This window comes from Hyaena hyaena, unplaced genomic scaffold, assembly GCF_003009895.1.
Source record: "Hyaena hyaena isolate Hyena2069 unplaced genomic scaffold, ASM300989v1 scaffold_1284, whole genome shotgun sequence".
NCBI lineage: Eukaryota > Metazoa > Chordata > Mammalia > Carnivora > Hyaenidae > Hyaena > Hyaena hyaena.
Genome location: NW_024081917.1, coordinates 303,775 through 317,866, shown reverse-complemented (window position 1 = coordinate 317,866; position 14,092 = coordinate 303,775). Strand labels below are relative to the sequence as shown.

Genomic DNA, 14,092 nt, shown 5'->3' with positions numbered 1-14,092 from the left:
CAAAATGAGTGCGTGTGGTCCTGAAAGTGATGAGCCAGAGACTGCAGGAAGAGGAGGGAGGAGGGGATTTGCTGAAGTGAAGTCCCGGAGGAAGGGCTCACCGCAGCCCCTGCAGCCTTCAGCAAGCAGTGCGCCCGCAGAGAGTGGGGCCAGGGTTCAGAGGTGTGAGGAAAGAGAAGGTACATTGGAGAAAGTGATCATATTCAGAAACTGGAGGATCAAAGCCATCTTGGCTGTACTGATAATTGTGGATCCGAGGCACTGTGCTAAAATACAGAAGACTGCATGGTCATATGCATTTTGCTTTTAAAACACAGACTTGTTTTTGTAACCGGAAGTGTTCCCTCATTTTCAAACATACACGGGCCTGACTATAAAATGTTATACCTGGGGCACCTGGGTGGCTCAGTCACTTAAGCGTCTGACTTTTGATTTTGGCCCAGGTCACGATCTCATGGTTCATGAGTTCAAGCCCCGTGCTGAGCTCTGCACTGACCGCGCAAAGCCTGCTTGGGATTCTCTCCCTCTGTCTCTGCCCCTCCCTTGCTCATCCTCTCTCTTGTCGCAAAATAAATAAATAAACATTAAAAAAAAATAAAATCTTATACCTAACAACGCATGTATTTTTTCTGATGTCCAAGTGGATAGAGAGCGAATCCTGAACTGAATCACACAAAGAATCTCTCTAAATCGTTCACTATGGGTACAAGTCATATTTCTGCCCCTCAACTGACACCATGTTAGGTAGATATGTATTTAGGTGGCTGATTGAATCTCAGACCAAATTTTATACTGAGGGAAAAAAATCAAATCAAATTGGTTTGTGAGTCCACAAGGTTTTATTTTCCTTAACTAATATCTTTATTAACTAATTATCTTTATTAGTTTATTATGGCCAAACTAGCCATAATAGGATTGAAAGAGGTGTCTTAGTCTGTTCAGACTGTTATAATGAAGTGCTATAGGCTGGGTGGCTTGTAAGCAGCAGAAAGTTACTGCTCACAGTTCTGGAGGCTGTCCAAGATCAGTGTGCCAGCATGGTTGGGTTACAGTCCCCTTCTGGGTGGTAGACTTCACATTGCACCCCACATGCTGGAGGGGGTGAGGGAGCTCTGTGGGGTCTCTTTTATAAAGGCATTAATTCCATTCATTAGGGTTCTACCTTCATGACCTAATCACCTCCCGAAGGCCCTACCTACTAATGTCATCACCTTGGGGGGTTAGAATGTCAGCCTGTGAATTTCAGGGACACACAAGTATTCAGACTGTAACAGAAGGGAGGAATAAAGACATGTTTAGGAAGGGAGGTCCATGAAGGGAGTTAGGGATTGAACTTGTAGCCAAGGGAGAGGGTGGAGTTGAGGGGGTAGCGGGAGTAATTAGGTGAAAGGTGGCACCACCACGATAAAAAAAAAAATATGTGCAAAGGACATGGGGAGGGGGCAAGCGATGAGTTTTAGCTTTGTTGAGTTTTAGTTTCAGTTTTGTTGAGCTTTAGTTTTGTCAATTCTTATGGCACATTTAGCCAGATATTTCTGGAGGTTGTTAGAGGTAAGGATAGGAAGTCGTGGGGCAAAGATTGAACTGGACAAGGAGATTTGGGAGTCATCTGCCCCTTGTGAGAAAATAAAACCATGAAAAAGGAAGCGAGTATGCCCAGGAAGCAAGAAGAGTCAGGAAGCTCGGGGCTGAGGGTGGGACCATGAGGAATACCCACACCTGTATAATGGACCGAGGAATAGGAGCTCATGGAGAAGACCAGCCAGAATCTATCAGAGGAGAATAGGGGCAACTAGGAAATGGTAGTGTTATGAACCAAATGAATATAGTGTGAAAACTTGAGAAGTAGACCTTTATGAACAAATAATTAAATAATAGTGGTGGTTGTGGTGGTAGCTGTGGTAGTAGTTGTAGTACTGGTAGTAATAAGCATAACACCGTCAGTCATCATATACCATTGTATTCCTCTTGAGTTTTTTTCCTTGGGATTTGAGTAGAGAAGGATTAGAAGGTAGATGGGGTATGTAGCTTCTGAAAAATATTCCAGAGGCTTTCATGGGTTCTAGAATTTGACTATGGAGGCCTGATTTTTCAGAACATCATCCATCGATTTTCCCTGTTGATAGAGCTACCTCACCAGCCTTCTTTACATGGTTGGCCTTGTTGAGGTAGCCTCTGGAGAGCTTTCAACAGAGGTATGGGAGGGAAGGAAGAATACTTTCCTAAGGTAGCTGAGCCAGTATTTTGAAGAGGGAGGGAAAGGAAGTTATTTGCATGGTCACCTACCCGTAAAGAAGAGATCACCCATATCCTTACAGAATTAAGTGAGTTGTGAGACTAGAAAAAGAGAAGTATTAAGTCTGTTTTATGTCTTCCTTTACTGGAACACTAGTTATTTTTGACCCTAGTAATATAAACCAGCATTTCCATCTCTCTGTTCTGTGGAGTACTAGTTAATTGGGTATTTTTCCATATTAAGCATGTTATATTTGGGAAATACTACATTTTAGTTTATTTTTTAAAGTTTAAATTTTATTTAAAGTTAACATATAGGGTACTATTGGTTTCAGAAATAGAAATTAGTGATTCGTCACTTATGTATAATACCCAGTGTTCATCCCAAGTGCCCTCTTTAATGCCTATCACCCATTTAGCCCATCCCCTGACCACCTCCCTTCCAGTAACCCAGAGTAGTTCTCTATAGTTAAAAGTCTTTTATGGTTTGCCTTCCTTTTCCCCCCTTGCCCCTATTTTCATCTGCTTTGATTCTTAAATTTCACATATGAGTGAAACCATATGGTATTTGTCTTTCTCTGACTGACTTATTTCATATAGCATAATATACTCTAGCTCCATCCACATCATGGCAAATGGCAAAATTTCATTCTTTCTGATGGCTGACTAATATTTCATTGTGTATATATATTTCACATCTTCGTTATCTATCATCATTTGATGCACACTTGGGCTCCTTCCATAGTTTGGCTATTGTTGATAATGCTGCTGTAAGCCTCAGAGCACAGCTCCTTCAAATCAGTATTTTGTATCCTTAGGGTAAATACCTAGTAGTGCAATTGCTGGGTCTCAGGGTAGTTCTAGTTTTAGATTTTGGAGGAACCTCCGTACTGTTTTCCAGAGTGGCTGCACCAGTTTGCATTCCCACCAACAGTGTGAGAGGCTTTCATTTTCTCCACACCGTTGCCAACATCTGTTGTTTCCTGTGTTGTTAACTTTAGCAATTCTGGCAGGTATGAGGTGGTATCTCATTGTAGTTTTGATTTGTACTTCCCTGATGATGAGTGACGTTGAACATCTTTTCATGCATCTGTTGGCCATCTGGATGTCTTCTTTAGAAAAATGTCTATTCATGTCTTCTGCCCATTTCTTCACTGGATTATTCATTTTTGGGGTGTTACGTTTGATAAGTTCCTTATAAATTTTGGATATTAACCCTTTGTCAGATATATCAGTTGCACATATCTTCTGTAGGTTGCCTTTTAATTTTGTCGATTGTTTCCTTCACTGTGCAGAAGCCTTTTGTCTTGATGAAGTCCCAATAGTTCATTTTTGCTTTTGCTTTCATTGCCTCAGGAGATGTGTCTAATAAGAAGTTGCTAGGGCTGAGGTCAAAGAAGTTGCTGCCTGTGTTCTCCTCTAGGATTTTGATAGTTTCCTGTCTCACATTTACATCTTTCATCCATTTTGAATTAATTTTTGATGATAGTGTAAGAAATTGGTCCAATTTCATTCCTTTGCATGTTGCTCCAGTTTTCCCAATGCCATTTATTGAAGAGACTTTTTTTTCTTCCATTGGATATTCTTTCCTGCTTTTTCAAAGATTAGGTGACTTTAGGGGCACCTGGGTGGCTCAGTAGGTTAAGTGTCTGGCTTCAGCTCAGGTCATGATCTCACAGTTCGTGGGTTCGAGCCCCACGTCGGGCTCTGTGCTGACAGCTAGCTCAGAGCCTGGAGCCTGTCTTTGGATTCTGTGTCTCCTTCTCTCTCTGATCCTTCCCTGCTCATGCGGTCTCTATCTCTCTCTCAAAAATAAATAAAACATTAAAAATTTTTTTAAAAAAAGATTAGGTGACATTATAGCTGTGGGTCCATTTCTGGGTTTTCTATTCTGTTCCATTGATCTACGTGTCTGTTTTTGTGCCAGTACCATACCGTCTTGATCACTGTAGCTTTTTAATGTAGCTTGAAGTCTGGAATTGTGATGCCTACAGCTTTGCTTCCTTTTTCAGGATTGTTTTGACTATTCAGGGTCTTTTGTGGTCCCATACAAATTTTAGGATTGTTTACTCTAGCTCTGTGAGAAATGCCAGTGATATTTGATAGGAATTGTATTAAATGCGTAGACTGCTTTGGGTAGTATAGACATTTTAACAGTATTTGTTCTTCCAGTCTATGAGCATGGAATAGTTTTCCATTTATTTGTGTCTTCTTCAATTTCTTTCATAAATATTATATAGTTTTCAGACTACAGATCTTTCACCTGTTTGGTTAGGTTTATTCTTAGGTATCTTATGATTTTTGGAGCAATTGTAAATGGGATCCATTCCTTGATTTTTCTTTCTCCTGCTTCATTATTGGTGTATTGAAATGCAACAGATTTCTGTACATTGATTTTATATCCTGTGACTTTGCTGAATTCATGGATCAGTTCTAGCAATTTTTTTGGTGGAGTCTTTCAGGTGTCTACATAGAGTATCGTGTCATCTGTGAAGAGTGAAAATTTGACTTCTTCCTTGCCAATTTGGATGCCTTTTATTTCTTTTTGTTGTCTGATTGCTGAAGCGAGGACTTCCAATACTGTGTTAAATAACAATGGTGAGGGTAGGCATCCCTGTCTTGTTCCCGACCATAGAGAAAAAGAACTCAGTTTTTCCCCATTGAGGATATTATTAGCTATGAGTCTTTGTATGGCTTTATGATGTTGAGGTATGTTTCCTCTATCCCTACTTTGCTGTTTGTTTTTTTTTTTAATCAAGAACGGATGCTGTATTTTGTCAAATGCTTTTTCTGTATCTGTTGAGAGAATATTAATGTGGTGTTTTGTGTTGACTGATTTATGAATATTGAGCCAGCCTTGCAGTCTTAATCATGGTGAATAATTCTTTTAATGTACTGTTGGACTCAATTTGCTAGTATCTTGTTGAGGATTTTTGCATCAGTGTTCATCAGGGATATTTGTTTGTAATTCTATTTTTTAGTGGGGAATTTGTCTGGTTTTAGAATCAAGGTAATACTGGTCTCATAGAATGAGTTTGAAAGTTTTCCTTACATTTTTATTTTTTGGAACAATTTGTGAAGAATAGGTATTAACTCTTCATCAAATTTTTGATAGAATTCCCCTGGAAAGCCATGTGGCCCTGGACTTTTGTTTGTTGGGAGATTTTTTATTACTGATTCAATTTCTTTCTGATTTTTTTTTTGGTATGTTCAAATTTTCTATTTTCCTGTTTCAGTCTTGATAGTTTATATGTTTCTAGAAATTTATCTATTTCTTCCAGATTGCCCAATTTGTTGGCTGATAGTATTTTCCTCTAACTGTATTTCTGTGGTATTTGTGGTGATCTCTCCTCTTTCATTCATGATTTTGTTTATTTGGGTTCTTTCTCTTTTCTTTTGATAAGTTTGGCTAGGGGATTATTAATTTTATTAATTCCTTCAAAGAACCAGCTCCTAGATTTATTCATTTGTTCCATTGGTTTTGTTTGTATGTTTCTATATACTTTATTTCTGCTCTAATCTTTATTATTTTCCTTCTTTTGCTGGCTTCACACTTTGCTATTCCTTTTCTGGCTCCTTTATGTGTAGGGTTATGTTGAGTATTAAAATTTAATACTTTTCTTTATTCTTGAGGAGAACCTGTATTGCTATATAATTCCTTCTTATGACCATTTTTGCTGCATCCCAAAGGATTTGGACTGTTGTATTTTCATTTTTGTTTGCTTCCATGTATTTTTTATTTCTTCTTTACTTTCCTAGTTAACCCATTCACTTTTAGTAGGATGTTCTTTAACCTTCATGTATTTGTGGTCTTTTTTTTTCTTGTGGTTCATGTCAAGTTTCATAGCATTATAGTCTGAAAATATGCAAGGTATGATTTCTATCTTTTTGTACTTGTTGAAGCCTGATTTGTGAACCAGTATGGAATCTGTTCTGAAGAATGTTCCATGTGCACTTGAAATGAATGTGTATTCTGCTTTAGGATGAAATGTTCTGAATATTATCTATTCAGTCTGTCTGGTCCAGTGTGTCATTCAAAGCCATTGTTTCCTTGTTGATTTTCTGCTAGATGATCTGTCCATTGCTATAAGTGGGGTGTTAAAGTCCCCTACTCTTCTTGTATTATTATCAATGAGTTTCTTTATGTTTGTTATTAATTGATTTATATATTTGGTGCTTTCAAGTTGGAGACATAAATATTTATAATTGTTAGATCTTGTTGGATAAACCTCTTAACTATGATATAGTGTCCTTCCATATCTTTTGTGACAGTCTTTTGTTTAAAATCTAGCTTGTCAGCATTCTTTTGACATCCATTAGCATGATAAATTGGTTCTCCAACCCCTAACTTTCAATCTGCAGGTGTCTTTAGGTCTAAAATGAGTCTCTTATAGGCAGCATATAGATGGAACTTTAAAAAAATTTTTTTTAATGTTTTATTTATTTCTGAGGGACAGAGAGACAGCATGAGCAGGGGAGGGTGAGAGAGAGACACACACAGAATTGGAAGCAGGCTCCAGTCTCTGAGCTAGCTGTCAGCACAGAGCCTGACACAGGGCTCGAACCCATGAGCTGTGAGATCATGACCTGAGCTGAAGTCGGACGCCTAACCGACTGAGCCACTCAGGCGCCCCATTGGAACTTAAAAAAAAAAAAAATCTATTCTGATACCCTGTCTCTTTGATTGGAGCACTTAGCCCATTTGCACTCAGAAGGATTATTAATAGATATGAATTTAGTGCCATTGTATTACCTGTAAAGTTGATGTTTCTGGAGATGTTCTCTGTTCCTTTCTAGTCTTTGTTGCTTTTGGTCTTTCTTTCCCAATCAAAGAGTCCTCTTTAATATTTCTTTGAAGTTTATTTTTTTTTAATCTTGAGAGAGAGAGAGAGAGAGAGACAGCCAACATGAGCAGGTTAAGGGCAGAGAAAGAGGCATAGAGAGATTTGTGAGATCATGACCTGAGCTGAGATCAAGAGTCAGAGGTTTAACCAACAGTCGTCCAGGCACACGCTCCCTCCCCCCGCCCCCCTTTATTTCTTGCAGGGCTGGTTTAGTAGTCACAACTCCTTCAGTTTTTGTTTTTCTGGGAAACTCTTTTTATCTCTCCTTTTATTCTGAGTGACAGCCTTGCTGGATAAAGTATTCTCGGCTGCATATTTTCCCCACTCAGCATGTTGAATATATTCTGCCACCCCCTTCTGGCCTACCACATTTCTGTGGTGAGATCTGCTACAAGCCTGACCTGTCTTTCCCTTGTAGGCTATGGACTTCTTCTCCCTTGCTGCTTTCATGAGTCTCTCCTTATCTCTGTATTTTGAAAATTTCACTATGATATGTCTTGGTGTTGGCCTGCTTTGGTTGATTTTGATGGGAGTTCTTTTTGCCTTCTGGATTTGGATGTCTATTCCAAATCTTCCTTGATTAGGGAAGTTTTCAGCTATAATTTGTTCAGATGAACCTTCTGGCCCTTTTTCCCTTCTCTTCTTCTGGAACTCCTATGATACAAATGCTCTTATGCTTTATGGAGTCGCTGAATTCACTAAATCTACATTTGTGATTCAATATTGTTTTTGTTCCCTCTTCTTTTCAGCTTCATTAGCTTCCATAATTGTGTCTTCCCTATCCTATATTGTTCCTCTGCTTCTTCCATTCTTACGGTCATTACATCCAATCAGTTTTGCATCTCAGTTATAGCATTTTTTTCTTTTGGTCTGACTGTTGTTTAGGTCTTTTATCTCTGTGGTAAGGGACTCCCTGGTGTCCTCTTTGCTTTTTTGTCAAGTCTGGTTACTATGCTTAGGATTGTGGTTTTAAATTCTGGTTCAAGCATATTACTTATATGTGTTTTGATTACATCCCCAGCCAGGACCTCTTGTTGCTCTTTCTTTTGGGATGAATTCCTCCATCTTGGCATTTTGTCTGGGTCTCTGTCTTCTGCATGTTAGGAAAGCCTGTTATGTTTCCTGCCCCTGAGAATAATGGCTCTCTTAAGAAGAAGTCATATACTGGGGCGCCTGGGTGGCTCAGTCGGTTGAGCGTCCGACTTCGGCTCAAGTCATGATCTCATGGTTCGTGGGTTCGAGCCCCGCGTCGGGCTCTGTACTGACAGCTCAGAGCCTGGAGCCTGTTTTCAATTCTGTGTCTCCCTCTCTATCTGACCCTCCCCTGCTCTCTCTCTCTCTCTCTCTCTCAGAAATAAACATTAAAAAAAAAAAAAAAGTCATATACTGACCAGGGCCTGGGGCTTTAGGAAGTGTTTTTGGTATATGCTGTGTGCACTCTGCTGTTGTGTTTTGGCTGCTCTTTCCCTCAAGTCAGTCGTCTGCAGTTTCTTCTTGTCTGCAGTGGGAAGTATCAGGACCTTGTCATTCTAACTAGGTGTGTTTTGGTCTCCTTGTTAAAAGAAGCTAGATCCTATTTCCCTTGTTACTTAAGTTTTGCAGCACTTTGTGGTAAGTAGACTTGGTGAATATGTGAGGTTTGTGCTGGTCTTTTAGGGAAGGAGCCCGTTGATGCTCTCCTCTCAGGCACACTTGCCCTAGATCAGAAGCACCTGCAGAGTGTGGGGGTGGGGGTGGGGGTGGGGGTGGGGCTTCATGTAAGCAAGGCTCAAGCCGCCACTGTGGGTTTTATGTCTCTCTAAGTCTGTCCACACTGATGGCAGGTGTGAACAACGACATCAGTCTGCTCTCACCCCAGAAGGGAGTTCGTTCCTGGCGCTGTTCAGGAAGCCCTCACAGAAGACTGAACAGTCTCCCCTCTTGTGTCCCAGGCTTCTGTCAGGTCCCTGCCTTCACCCCGTCTGTGTCTGAGCCATCCGCCCATGTGGCCACACAGTACTCTTGTGTTTCATTCAGGCTCGCTGGTTGGGTTTTGAAATTTTAGAGACCCAGCATAGCAGGGACCCACCTTCGCAGCCCGGGGGAGGGTCTTGCTGCGCCGTGGCAGGTGCTGGTTGGTCCCAGAAGGGCAGTTCCATGAACACGCAGGGGCTTGGAGGTGCAGCGAAACGCTGCATCCAGGCTAGCTGCCCTCAGCAGGCACCTCTGCTCCTATGCCAACGAGCAGGGCGCTCAGTGGTGCCTGCTGGCTCTCCCACATGCATCCACGAAGGGGAACTTTCTCTCCCAGTGTGACCCAGCGCATCCTCAGAAACCACTGTCTGCTTCGGGCCTCCCCCGCAGGAGCACCTCTGTGCCTGCCTTCCTCCACCTTGGCAATGCCACCGACTGCTAAACCTTCAGACTCTGAGCTCTACCGCTGGGAAAAACTCGTGGTAACCAGCCCCTCTTGTTTTCCCTGTCAGTGGTTATGGGGAAGCGTTCTTCTCATGCAGAGTGCCCTGTGTTCTAGTCTCTTCCTCTTGTCTGTCCCTGATCTCAACTCCCTCCCCTCTGCGGCACTGGCAATTCTTTTCTCCCCCAAATTATGCCTCCGCACTTCCTGCCTGCCATGATGTGGCCTCTCTTTCTCCTCAGATTTCCTGGGTGTCCCAAATGATTTGATATTTAGCTAGCTGTACTTGAGGGACAAGGCAAGCATAAGGTCCCTCCTCCCACTGCACCATTGTACCTGGAAACGCCACATTTTAAAATCAATCACATTGTGACCCAGTAGAGTTATCACTTAAGCGTGTCCTGTCATTATTTTGCTGTGAAATCTTATTGAGGAACATTTGTGAACACCTCCCAGCATGGGAAACCTTGGGGTAATTTGTTTAACACTTCCTAGGCCTCGAAGGCCCCTGTGAGAACTTTGCCTGCATCCCCATGAGTTGCTCAGAGGTGCCAGAGTGCAGGAGTTCATGCCACTGACTGTGGAGTCAGACTGTGTGGGTTTGAAGCCTCACTCTATCCCCACCCATGTGACCGGCTTAACCTCTCTTAGGAAAAGGGTAAGAGTAATGCCTACATTATAGGGTTGTTCTGCAGAGTAAATAAAACAATCATGTAGAGCCTTTACTAAAAGACTGGCACATAGTAAGCACACAGTGAATATTATGATTATCATGATGATTAATCATCCTACTCCTTATAACCTTATTTTAAAACATCTTGCTTAAAGACCCACAATTAAACAATAACCATACTGGCCTTCCCTCCACCCTCAAACCTTGCACAGGGGAAACTAAACTTGTAAGAATTTATTTTACATATAAGAATGACTGAAAGTTTAGATTAAACTAATGCAGTTGGCAGCTGAGGAATATAATTAAAATTATGTTTCACAGGACATAATGCTCTGGCGTACACAGCGCCTATAAAAGCAGAGGACCCGGTGTGAGGGTGACCAGGTTATTTGTCTAACAGGTCTCCATTGTAGCGTGTTACCTGTTGCTGTGAATCCTTGCTGGCTTCTATTGTATCCGTTCGATGGCAGTGCTGCTAATGGAACTTAATGAGCCTCCATTACTGCTGTTCAAACTGTACTGTTTTTGAATTAGATGAAACAGTGCACTAGATGGAGAGGCTCTAATTAAGCATATTTGGGAAGGCATATACATATATTTTGTGCTCGTCTCCTCATCATCTCTGCCAATTCGAGTTTTGCAGGTTCCAGGGGGTCAGGAAGCATTTATTAAGCCTCTATTGAGTTACAGAAGTTGAATTCTATAGCAGAAGTAAGAAAGAGAGGGTTCCACCCACATATAATAAACACAGAAAATACCACCCTCTTTATTGTTCAATTCCTACCTGCCAAGCTCCCAGGAAGAAGCAGAGGATTTCTCAATCCATGTGACTTGGGGTAGATTCTAGAGACGAGATGTCTCACGCGGTTTTGGCAAGTGCTTGTTGCTGCTGAATGCTACCTTCTTCACAGTATAATCACGGCTTCTTTCAGTCCCCGCATAAGACTGGGAATCATTTTTTTTTTTTTTTAAGTTTATGTATTTACTTTAAGAAAGAGAGAGAGAAAGGTACACAGAGAGAATCCCAGGCAGGTTCTATGCTGATAGCCAATGCAGGGCTTGATCTCATGAACCATGAGATCATGACCTGAGCTGAGATCAAGAGTCAGATGCTTAACTGACTGAGCCACCCAGGTGGCCCTCCTGGGGATGATTTTTAATTCTTGCATATGGTCATGTCAGCCATGAAGCTTGATGAGATTCCCTCCCTTGCATTTTTTTTACTTTATGTATGTATGTATGTATGTATTTATTTATTGGGGGGGAGAGATTTTGAGTGGGAGAGGGGCAGAGGGAGAGAGAAACAGAGACAGAGAGAGAGAGAGAGAAAAAGAAAGAATCTTAAGCAGGCTCCATGTCCAGTGTGGAGGCTGACATGCGACTCTATCTCACAACCATGAGATCATATCAAGAGTCAGACACTCAGGCACCCCTATTTTATTTGTTTATCAAAGATCTTCATTATAAAGAATTCGGTCAGAATATTCACGTATCTAAATAAAAGAATAAAACAGGGAAAGAAAAGAAAGAAAAAATGTCATAAGCCAGAGCCTACTGTGAAAATTTGTTCTTTTTTCCCTTTGATCTCATATATATATATGAGAAATATATATATATATATATATATATATATTTTTTTTAGTTAAAATTTAGTTAAAATTATGCAAGTTTGGAGGCACCTGGGTGGCTCAGTTGGTTAAGCTCAGGTCATGATCTTGCGGTTCGTGGGTTCGGCCCCACCCTTGCAGGCCGTGGGTTCGGCCTGCCTAAGATTCTGTGTCTCCCTCCCTCTCTCTTCACCTCCCCAACTTGGGCTCTCTCTCTCTCAAAAATAAATAAATGTAATAAATAAATAAATAAATAAATAAATAAATAAATAAATAAAATAGATAAATAAAATTATACAAGTTTGTATTTTGCCCCTTCCCCCTTACATACCAAAAACATTTCCTCAAATAATTAAACATAAACATAATACGTAAACATAAACAAAACATAAACAAATACATAAAAAATGTTATGTATGAACATATTTTTGCATTTACTTTTGCTTGACTTACAAAGTGTTCATATCAAATTTAAAAGTGTATCACACAGAACATAACAAACATCCCCATCCCCATGCCTATCTTCAGAAATAGCCAAAGGAAAGTCCTTTAACAATGTATGATTTTAACGGCTGCATAATATTCTATCTCATAATGTAAAGAGTATCTATCACCCTTAGCATAGTGAAATTACAGCCTCTTTATGTACATTGCCTAATTGAATGGCCCAATGTTGCATCCTTGTCACCATAGAGTTATTTTAATCATTTGCTAGGCTAAAAAAAATGTTGTTACAGTGTAGATGAGCTCAATGTTGTTTTCATTTCCATTTCTCTCATACCTAATGAGTCTGAATATTTTACCATATTTCCTTATCTTTTATTTTTTATCTCTTGTGAATTGTCTGTTCACATCCTTTGGATTCTGTTTAATTTTTTTCCATAACAATTCAGAAGAGCTTTTAATTTATTAAAGAATATAAACCCCTCATCATATTTGTTAGAATAATTTCCAACTTATTGTTTATTTTAAAATGTGACATTTTTGGGTACAAGTTTATTTTTACGTAACCAAACCTGATACATTTGTAATTTATTGTGTTAACTGTTAAGCTTAGAAAGATGTAGTAACTTCCTAGGGCTGCCATAATGAAGTACCAAAAATTGGGTTTCTTATAACAACAGAATTTTTTTTCTTTCATAGTTTATTGTCAAGTTGGATTCCATATAACACCCAGTGCTCATCCCACCAAGTGCCCTTCTCCACGCACATCACTCCCCTTCCCCTCTCCCCCACACCCATGAGTCCTCAGTTTGTTCTCAGCATTCAAGAGTCTCTCATGGTTTGCCTCCCTCCCTCCCCCCAACTATTTTTCCCCTTCTCTTCCCCCATGGTCCTCCATTCAGTTTCTCCTAATCCTCCTATAAGTGAAAGCATATGGTATCTGTCTTTCTCTACCTGACGTATTTCGCTCAGCATAACACCCTCAAGGTCCATCCATGTTGCTACATGGCCAGATTTCATTCTTTCTCATTGCCATGTAGTATTCCATCATATAGATAAACCACATCTTCTTGATCCATTCGTCAGTTGACGGAACAACAACAGAAATTTATTGTCTTGCCGTTCTGGAGGTTACAAGTGCAAATTCAAGAAGTCGGTTACAAGTTGGTATGGGGTAGGGCCATGTTTCCTCTGATGGCTCTAGCGGAGAATCCTTCCTTACCACTTCTAGCTTCTGCTGTTTACTGTCAATCCTTGGTATTCCTGGGCTTGTAGATGCGTCACTGAAGTCCTAGGGTGGTCTTCTCCCTGTGTATATTCACATCATCTTCTCACTGTGTCCAGATTTCCCTTTTATAAGGACACCCGCCATAGTGGCTCAGAGTCCACACTAATGACGTCACTTCAACTTGATTATCTCATTATAAAGACCATGTTTGCAAATAAAGCCACATTCTACAAGTTACTGGGGCACACGGGCATCAACATATCTCTTTTGGGGGGCACAAAATAAAACCCATCCCCATTTGGAGATATTCATAGATGTACAGATAATATTAACCAACATTTCCTTCATTCTTTCTGTCTCTAAGTCAGTTATTACATTTAATTAGATTCTATTTGCAATTTACTTTTGACCCTTACAGTTGAAGATGTCTTGTGTTGCTTTTACATGACTCAATGGCTAGACGTCCTAATGTTGGGTTAAAGTTTTCAAAACAATCTTAAAAATTTGGCTGAGGCTTTCTCTGAATGTAGGTCCCTTAACAAGATTTTTTTTTTAATGTTTTATTTTTTTCTGAGAGAGAGTGAGAAGAGCAAGCGAGCAGGGGAGGGTCAGAGAGAGAGGGAGATACAGAATCTGAAATAGGCTCCAGGCTCTGTCAGCACAGAG

The 14,092-nt window shown here is 40.4% G+C and overlaps 1 protein-coding gene across 3 annotated transcripts in view; it reads left to right on the top strand.

Moving 5' to 3' along the window:
* The window catches only part of TRPM6 (transient receptor potential cation channel subfamily M member 6), a 150,987-nt gene that overhangs the window by 99,155 nt on the left and 37,740 nt on the right, over nucleotides 1-14,092 (top strand). The gene's annotated exons all lie outside the window — the stretch shown is intronic.